Here is an 8730-nt window from a genome sequence, read left to right on the forward strand (position 1 = left end):
CCCCATCTTAGCAGAGTAAATTCAGAATCTGCTAGTCTTTAAGAAGTAAACTGCCATGATGAGAGGGCCTTGAGAAAAGTCACATGATAGAAAACTTTGGATGGTCTCTGGGAGCTAAGAGCAGCTCCCAATAGATAGCAAGAAAAGCAATACTACTCATACAGTAACAAGGAGATGAATTCTACTAATAATCACATGAACTTGGAAAAAGATCCCAAGATCCAGAAAGGAATTCAGCCTTAATGACACTTTGGTTGTAGCCTTGTGAAACCCTGAGCAAAGGACCTGTCTATTAAACTGGTACACACACACTAGAAAATAACACACTCTTACAACTCTAGGTTTCAGACTTTATTATTTTGCCAATCTATTACGTATAATATGGTCCCTTTCTATTTTAATTTGCATTTATCTATTTATAAATGAGTTTGGACATCTCTTATATACTTATAAGGTATTTTAATAGAAACTTTTATTGAGATAATTATATATTCAAATATAATTATTGGACCTATAATGTCCAATATGTATTATGTTTTAAACCAAATATATTAAGCATATATTGTTATTATTTATATTTTATTAGTTAAATATATTCCTTATATTTTATTAGGTAAATATTAAAATATGCTTGTTTATTTGGAAAGCAAATATACTGAAAAGGAAAAAAATATAATCACATGACTATGTTGTGTTGAGTTTTCTTTCTCTAATCACTAATATTTGGTGACCAATTTCCTCAGTAAATATATCTAATTTATTTCAAGTTATCTGGTAGCAAGCAACAGCAACTATCTACGGTACATTAAGCAAGCAACAATCTCAAGTATATGGACTGGCTCATAGAACTTACAGAACTTATTTATTTATTTATTTATTTAACAGAGAGATCACAAGCAGGGGCAACTGCAAGCAGAGGAAGAGGGACAAGCAGGCTCCCACTGAGCAAGGAGCCAGATGTGGGGCTCCATCCCAGGACCCTGGGATCATGACCTGACACAAAGGCTGACCTTAACTGACTGAGCCACTCAGGTGCCCCCATACAGCACTTATTTTTTAAGAATTTTTGCTGTATAATTTCATTATACAGAGCTTTTATATTTATATATAGTCAAACTATTAAGCTTTGCTTTTATAATTTCTGCCTTTTAGTTTCTGGGTGAAATGGAGTTTGTCTTTTTTTTTTTTGTTTTTAATGATTAGTCACTTGTACCTGTATGACGTAGTGATTAATCTATTCTTAAATTATTTAGTGGAAATATTCTGTTCATCGTTTTTTAAATGTGTATGCTTGATGTTGGTAATGAAAATTATCAGGTAGCTGAACACACATAGGATCCAGAATATTCACCTTGGAACACCCTCTTCCGCCTAAATTGCTTACGAAAAGGGCTTTTCCCCTAATTTGTGCTTAATTGCCCTCCAGGGTTCCTTCCTACCACCACATTGAGATGCAGGGGAAAGCTGATTCTTTATGTACCGCCTCCTGAGCGCCTTGCCTGAAATAGACAGACTTTGCCACAAGGTGATCCCACAGGAATTTCAAACTCAAATGTCCCAAACAGCACCCTTGATTAACCAACTCTGTCCTCACAAAATCACTCCACTCCTTTAAAAAATATTTTATCAAGGAGCCATTCCCATAGTTCTCTGTCCACTGCTCTGAGCTGCAAGCTAAACCGGAGGTGATATTTTGAATCTCTTCAATGGCATTTTGATTTTCCCACAGTAATAGTTTCTGTTTCAAAACTTCTTTTTCAAATTGGGGCTCAAAATTGGATAAAATGTAATAAGAATAAATTCATAGTGTCCACTCCAAATCCAGCCTAATTTATGTAACACCAAAAAATCTCCATGTAGATTTGAGAATATCCAGCACGCTCCCTCCAGTCTGGACTTGCTACCTCTGCGGGCGGTGTGTGATCCTGCCTCCCACTGGAAATGCCAGTCTGGGGAGGTGGAAAAAAGTGTCGGGCCTGTGAGACAACCGTGTACCACACGGAAGACGTGCAGTGGGATGGGAGAAGCTTCCACTTCTGCTGCTTTTGGGGCATGGTTTGCAGGAAAAATTTAGATAGCACAACAGTAGCCACACATGATGAAGAGATCTGCCATGGAAAGAAGTATGCGCGCAAAGGCTACGGTTATGGCCAGGGACCGGGTGAGAGGCTGGGCATCAAGCCAGAGAGTGTTCAACTTCACAGGCCAACAGCAAACAGATTACACACTGAGAATCTGACCATCACCTAGGCACAGATAATATAACACGGACTACTGTGAAATTCTGCACGCACATTAGTACTGTCTACCGCCCCATACATGGATAGGCTGGCTGAGGAGGAAGAAGAGGGCACTCTATCCTTTTGCTTTATTAATATATCAGCATTTTCAAGAATTGTTTCTTTTACATTTTAACTAAAACTTCAGCTTGAAAAAGAAAATCTCCACATAGCTTTACTTTAATATAAAATCCTCGTCTCTTAATATTTAGAGTATACATAAAATTGAAGTTTTGTAGGTTAAACATTAAGTGATCAAAATATTCACTCTTTTTACTGATTTTTATTATATATTCAAAGGCAAAGTAGATGACAAATTTAAAATGACCATCATAGATATTATTTTGCAATGATTTAGCATGATAAAACTAATTGTATTTTGGCTCTTTATCCCCATAAACTTTTTTTTTTAAATTTCTTTAAGTTCAGTTAGCCAACATAGATAGTATGTCTTTAGTTTCAGATGTAATGTTCAATAATTTATCAGTTGCATTTAACACCCAGTGCTCATCACATCACACACACTCCTTAATGCCCACATCACACACACTCCCTTCACCCTCTCCCCTCCAGCAACCCTCAGTTTATTTCCTAGAGTTAAGAGTCTCTCATGCTTTTCTCCCTCTCCCATAAACTCTTAATCTGAATTTGGATATGCTACAAAAATTTCTACAAAACTGTATTTTATCTGTCACCTGCAGGTGAGATACTGACAGAGTACTCTTAACAAAGCAAACTGCATTCCAGAACTGATTTATATAGAGATTTAAAAGTACTCGAAGCTCAGCAGCCACAGTCAAACCAACGTATGAACTCCTTTGAATGGTACTTACTTTAAAAAAATATATGGATGTCTTAATTTCCATTGTTGAAATAAAATAGAAATTCTGACATTTAAATGTTAATGGAAAGTTCTCATATAGAGTTTAGACACAATTTATGTAATACCAGGTATCACAGAATGAACAATTGTTTTTTAAGTTATTTCTTGATATTATAATATGGAAATAATAGGCAGTGTTTTTAAACATTTACTTCTAAGAGATCACTTAAAAACAATAAGATCAGTAATCTCTAAAAAAAGTCATTTCCATATATTTTCACAAATAAGAGAAAACACATGAAATCACAGATGTCAATACAAAATATATGTTTTTTCATACAGTTTTCCGAATAAACACAAAGGTATAATTTTTATCTCACAAACCTGCATTAATGTCAATACATTTTTAAAAGGAAATATTGTCTCATTTCTCTCTCTAGACTAATCTGATCTCTCCATTGTCCTAAAGCTTGGGAAATTCATTAAATAGTTCAGGTTTTTACTATAGTTAATGGTTGGATTTGGCTTTCTTAATTTCCTATCATTGTAACAGCAGTGGTATTTCTTCAGGCTACACCCTAGTCTTGATAAAAAGCATGGAACATGGACTTTTTTTTTTTTTAATCCTTGTTCATTCTTTTCTTCCTTTACTCTCACAAAACACAACAGGGTGTGAACTATGAAGCAGCAAGTCAACCAATTTTGAAAGGTCTAGATTTATGCCCCAGCACTTTTTACTAAGAAGTGACCTATGGAGGAGTTTGGTACAGTGCATTGAATAGGAGCTTTGGAAGCAGTAGAAATGCATTCAAAACCAGGTCATATCTCTTTACAGCTGCATAAACTTGGCAGGTTACTTAATCTCCTTGAACCTTGGTTATTTTTCTGTAAAACAGTGATTGATGTTTTATGCACACCATTGCTCTGCATCTTAACCAAGAAATCTTTCCAAAAGATTGGACCCAGAAAAGAAAAGTTCTCAAAAAATTGTCGGTGTTAGCCCCTTCCCTCACTCCCTGTGGTCCAACTGCTCATCTGTATATAACCCTTCTCTCTGCTTATGTCACTGTCCCCAACTGCCCCATTTCTAGCCCCTCAATATTTTGACCCCAATTTCGTTCCCTCTAGCGCAGGCAGTACCTCTTGAATTCTCATTTTTTAAAAAGGAGACATTTGTGTTCATATTCGTCCCTGTGACAACCTTCCCCTAGTTATAGCTGTCACACTTTGCTGGCTATATGCTCATTCCTAACTCATTAACATTGATAAGGTTTATACTCTGTACTAAAGCCATAGTTACGTCTATCAGACAGTGTCCATGAAATGGTTCTAAAGAATGCATGCAACAGAAAACGTTCCCTTTCCCTATGACTCTCAATGTTCGTCAGAACTGAACAAAGGGTGAACAAGGATTTTACTTATTACACTTTGGGTTTAATGTCACAACTCCTGTGCCTCCAGGGAGAATGTTGATGACACCGAGTTAATTTATATCTCTGTTCTTAATACCACACACAATGCCTTTAAATTGATCCCCAAGATTTTTGGAGTGTCCAGCCATATATCCTTTCCATCAACACCTGACTTAGCTACCTGAGGATTTAGAAATAAATGAATAAAATGGCTGATGTCTTTATTTGGACTCCGAATTCCACAATTTGATACTTTACAGTGACACTTAGTGAAAGATGAGGTCATATCATAACTGCCTGGAAAACTTTAACACATATGTCCAGCTCCTGTTTGCTTTTACTATGCCCTCCAAGAAAGGGCACACCATTAGTTCCAGGAAGAGGACTCCAGCAAGAATTGAATTAAAACAAAACAAGATAAGACTTGACCAGGAACCTCAAATAACATTCCTCAAACTTGAAAATCACGGAATATGGGCTCATGGGTGGATCAGTCAGTTAAGTGTCTACCTTCAGCTTAGGTCATGATCCGGGGTCCTAGGATCGAGTCCTGCATCGAGCTCCCTGCTCAGTGAGGAGACTGCTTCTCTCTCTACCCTTCTCCCCTGTTCATGATCTCTCTCTCTCACTCTCCCTCTCAAATAAATAAATAAAATCTTAAAAATAAAGAAAAAATCACTGAATGCAAAGATTGTTTTTATCTTATCTGTTCAATCTTATCTAAATACATTCCATCATAACCTCCACTGTTTTCTCTAATATTTAGTCTGTTGGCACTTTTCAGAGTTTTAATATCAAACCAAATGTAAAGGGCTATGCTGGTAGGTGGGTGTTTAGTATTTCTGCTGCCTCCCTTCCAGTATGCCATAATCACAGACCTGTTGAAGAGTAAACCAATTCGTTGCTTCCAGTTAAGAAACTCTGTGGCTAATCTCTCTCACCCTGCTTCCCTTGCTTCCATTTTAAGGTCTATAGCATTTCTCACTTGTTACTATGTGGAGACAGTAATCACTTTCAGGACAAGTTTTAATAATTGCTAAAAGAAACTCATTTAAAATAGACTCTTTCCTTGTATTTCTTAGCTGGTGTTGCTATTAAAAAACTGTTTACAAACTGCTTTTTAATTCCAGAAATATTCCATGAAACCTTGGACTGAACTACCTGATACAAAATGACTGAGAAAGAGCCTGTAGAAATGTCAAAGCAGTGGAAATTTACGAAAGACCAAGCCAGCAATGAGCTGCCCCCTTAACACTTAGAAACACAACATAGATATCATTTCCAAACTTGGAAACAGCAAAGTATTCTGGAAACCTACACCCATGGTAAGTTATAATGGCAAAACTTGAAAGAGAAGCATAATGGGGGGCTGAAAGGAGAGGAGAGATCAGATCCATGGGCAATGACAAGGTGTTAGTGTAGAATAGACCTTATTTTCTTCTCTCGGTATTTCAGGAGGTGAGTATTTGACTCCATGATCAAATCACAAGCTTATCATGAAATCTGAAACTTTGTTTCTGATGCTTTCTTTGTTCATTTACATCAGAATTTTTTTGTGAATGTATTCTTTAATGCCTACTTTATTCTGTAGAGTCTCCCTCAATTATTTTGACACACAATTAAATACATCCTCTGAATGCTATAATTCTTATTAAACTTAGTAAAAATTACTTGTTTCTGTATGTTTCATATTTTTAGAATCACATATGCTTACTCTTCCAAACTGAATTATAGATTCCCTAAGGAGAAGTATTTTTCAATGTGTTTTTTGTAGTGTATATATACATATATATATGTATATATATATATATATTCCATAATATAAAATATGGAAGCTAAATGTTGAAAACACAAATGCATCAAATCCAAGGCCTGCTTCTCTTCATATCGAGCATAATACTCGGTGCTGGATAAGCTGTAGTTGTTAGAACAAGTGAAAATTTAACTCCAAAGCCCTTCTATTTGTGTTTCTGTATACTTCTTTAATGTTCTGGTTCCTGTTTACATTCAGTGGCTTACTTCACCAAATGTCAAAATCCATCACTAAATGCCCAGGTTAGACTGATTTAGTGAAACGTGGAGAAGAATGTAGGCTTTGGAAACTTGCATAAAGTAAGAGAAATGCATGGTAAGGCCTCAGTTAAGGCTCAATTCTTGGTCTTCTGTTCATTTCTCTATATGCTCAATACAGGAGAGAACACAAAATTTTGACTTCATCTCTGACTTTTTGGCTACCTACAGCCAATTCCTTATCTGTTTCACTCTTTCTCAAAAAAACAATTCCATATTCCCAACTACTCCAAGTTGGATGTTTTATCTTAGAGACAAATACATGTAAAACAAAATTTACACATTAATTTCCTAACCTTCATCTTTTTTAGCTTATTTGAAACAAGGCCATAAAATTGAAATTAGAGATATAAGACTTGAATAATATTTTTAGTCCTTTGTCTTGTGTTTTTTTCAATTAAGATTCTTCCCATACTCTTTTATAAGTTATCTGTGCATTCTAGAAATATTTAAGCATATCCACAAATGGAAAGACCAGCATAATTAATAGTACAATAAACTCCCCTTTTTGTCAAATTTCCCCCCCATCCTGTCCTGGCCTGTGTGTTCTGTGAGTATATGATTTATGACTCTACATCCCAGCTCTGGTTATCACTAGGTCTGGAGGGAGCCATCACATCTACCAGCATCCATAGACTTTGTTTACCTAATTTTCCTATCAGTAAAACCTAGAGAGATTATTGAAACTGCAGACCTCGCATTCTTATTATCATACCCAATACTGACAGAGCAGGTCTGAGAATTTTCACATAACCAATCCAAACAAGGGTGTAGGCAGACATACACTAAAATAAACGAGTAAGGGAAACTGAGCATGAAAGCAGAGCATTCATTACGTGCCTTATATAGTCTCCTTATTTCCTATGCCAGTCTTTCATCATTTCAACATTGCTTTCATCATTATCCATTCTTGTTCATTCTACACATTCACTATCAAAATATTTCTACCTAGATGTCAATGTCTTGGAATTCCAACCTCCACTTTCTTATATAACATAGTTTTGCTACTATCCAGTAAGGTTTAGCCAGATCAGAAATCTCTCCCTGACACATATACACAGGAAATAGCAAAGAGAATAGAGTGGTGGCTTCAAATTTATCCTAAATTCTTTAGGAAAGTCTTGGAACTATTTAAGAATTATATAAAGAATCTTTATATGAAATATTTTATATGGTTCTAACAATAGATGAAGAAAATTATTAGGGAGATTTTAATTTCAGCTTTATTGGACATCTAGAGCAAAATAAATGCATTGTAGAAAGCTGATATATTTTTTAAAGATTTTATTTATTTTAGAGAGCGGGGGGGGAGCGACCATGCATGCACATGCATTTGAGTAGGGGAGGAGCAGAGGGAGAGAATCTCAAGCAGACTCTGTGCTGAGCATGTCTGGCTCCATCCTAGGATCCTGAGATCATGACCTGAGTAGAAACCAAGAGTGAGATGCTAAACCAACTGAGCCACCCAGGCGCCCGGAAAGCTGATATTTTAGAACTACTTGTTACCTGTTTGAAAAGGATTATTTTTTCACAAACTCCATATAATCACATTTTATTTTTTTTAATTTTTTTCACATTTTATTTTTATGATCTCAACCAAAAAGCATTTATCTGAGTATGCCAATACATTTGTTTCCTCTCATTTCTTTTTTGATCCAGTTGTGCTTACTGTATCAGTAACTATACCAATCGGGCTAAAATGGTAATTATATAAACATATAAAAACTGCAAAAAAAATACTTCAATAAATCATCACTAAATAGCTAAATTTCTTAAACAATTAGTAAATGCTTAATAACTCAAATATGTCTGGATTTTTTTCAAGGTAAAATCACACTATCATTAATCTAAATTATGTAAAGTTTTAATGACATCAATTAAAAAAATTCTGGAAAAAAATCAAGTTAAGTCTCTTCAAATACGATTATAAACCCACAGCATTTCTCTCTTGCTGGAGAGATCTGCAATTTCATAGCAACCATGTTCTGCTCTATAACTTTTCTCCTTTGAATCACTCATAGCAAAATTGGTACAGCAGAAGGGATTTTGTTTATCTCTACAGTATTGTTCTCTCCTGCTTCAGGTCATGTTTAATTTCTTCACACCACTGTTTGAAAAATCAGCCTCTGACTTCAAGGGTAGAAGA

The 8730-nt window shown here is 35.5% G+C and overlaps 1 pseudogene; it reads left to right on the forward strand.

The window, feature by feature from the left end:
• The first annotated feature begins 1941 nt into the window (after window positions 1–1941).
• LOC148164987 (cysteine and glycine-rich protein 2 pseudogene) lies at window positions 1942–2250 on the forward strand (annotated as a pseudogene).
• The last annotated feature ends 6480 nt before the right edge of the window (window positions 2251–8730 follow it).

This window comes from Eumetopias jubatus, unplaced genomic scaffold (assembly GCF_037043125.1).
Source record: "Eumetopias jubatus isolate StellerSeaLion01/CBP00866 unplaced genomic scaffold, mEumJub1_p1.0 scaffold_1, whole genome shotgun sequence".
Classification (NCBI taxonomy): Eukaryota; Metazoa; Chordata; class Mammalia; order Carnivora; family Otariidae; genus Eumetopias; species Eumetopias jubatus.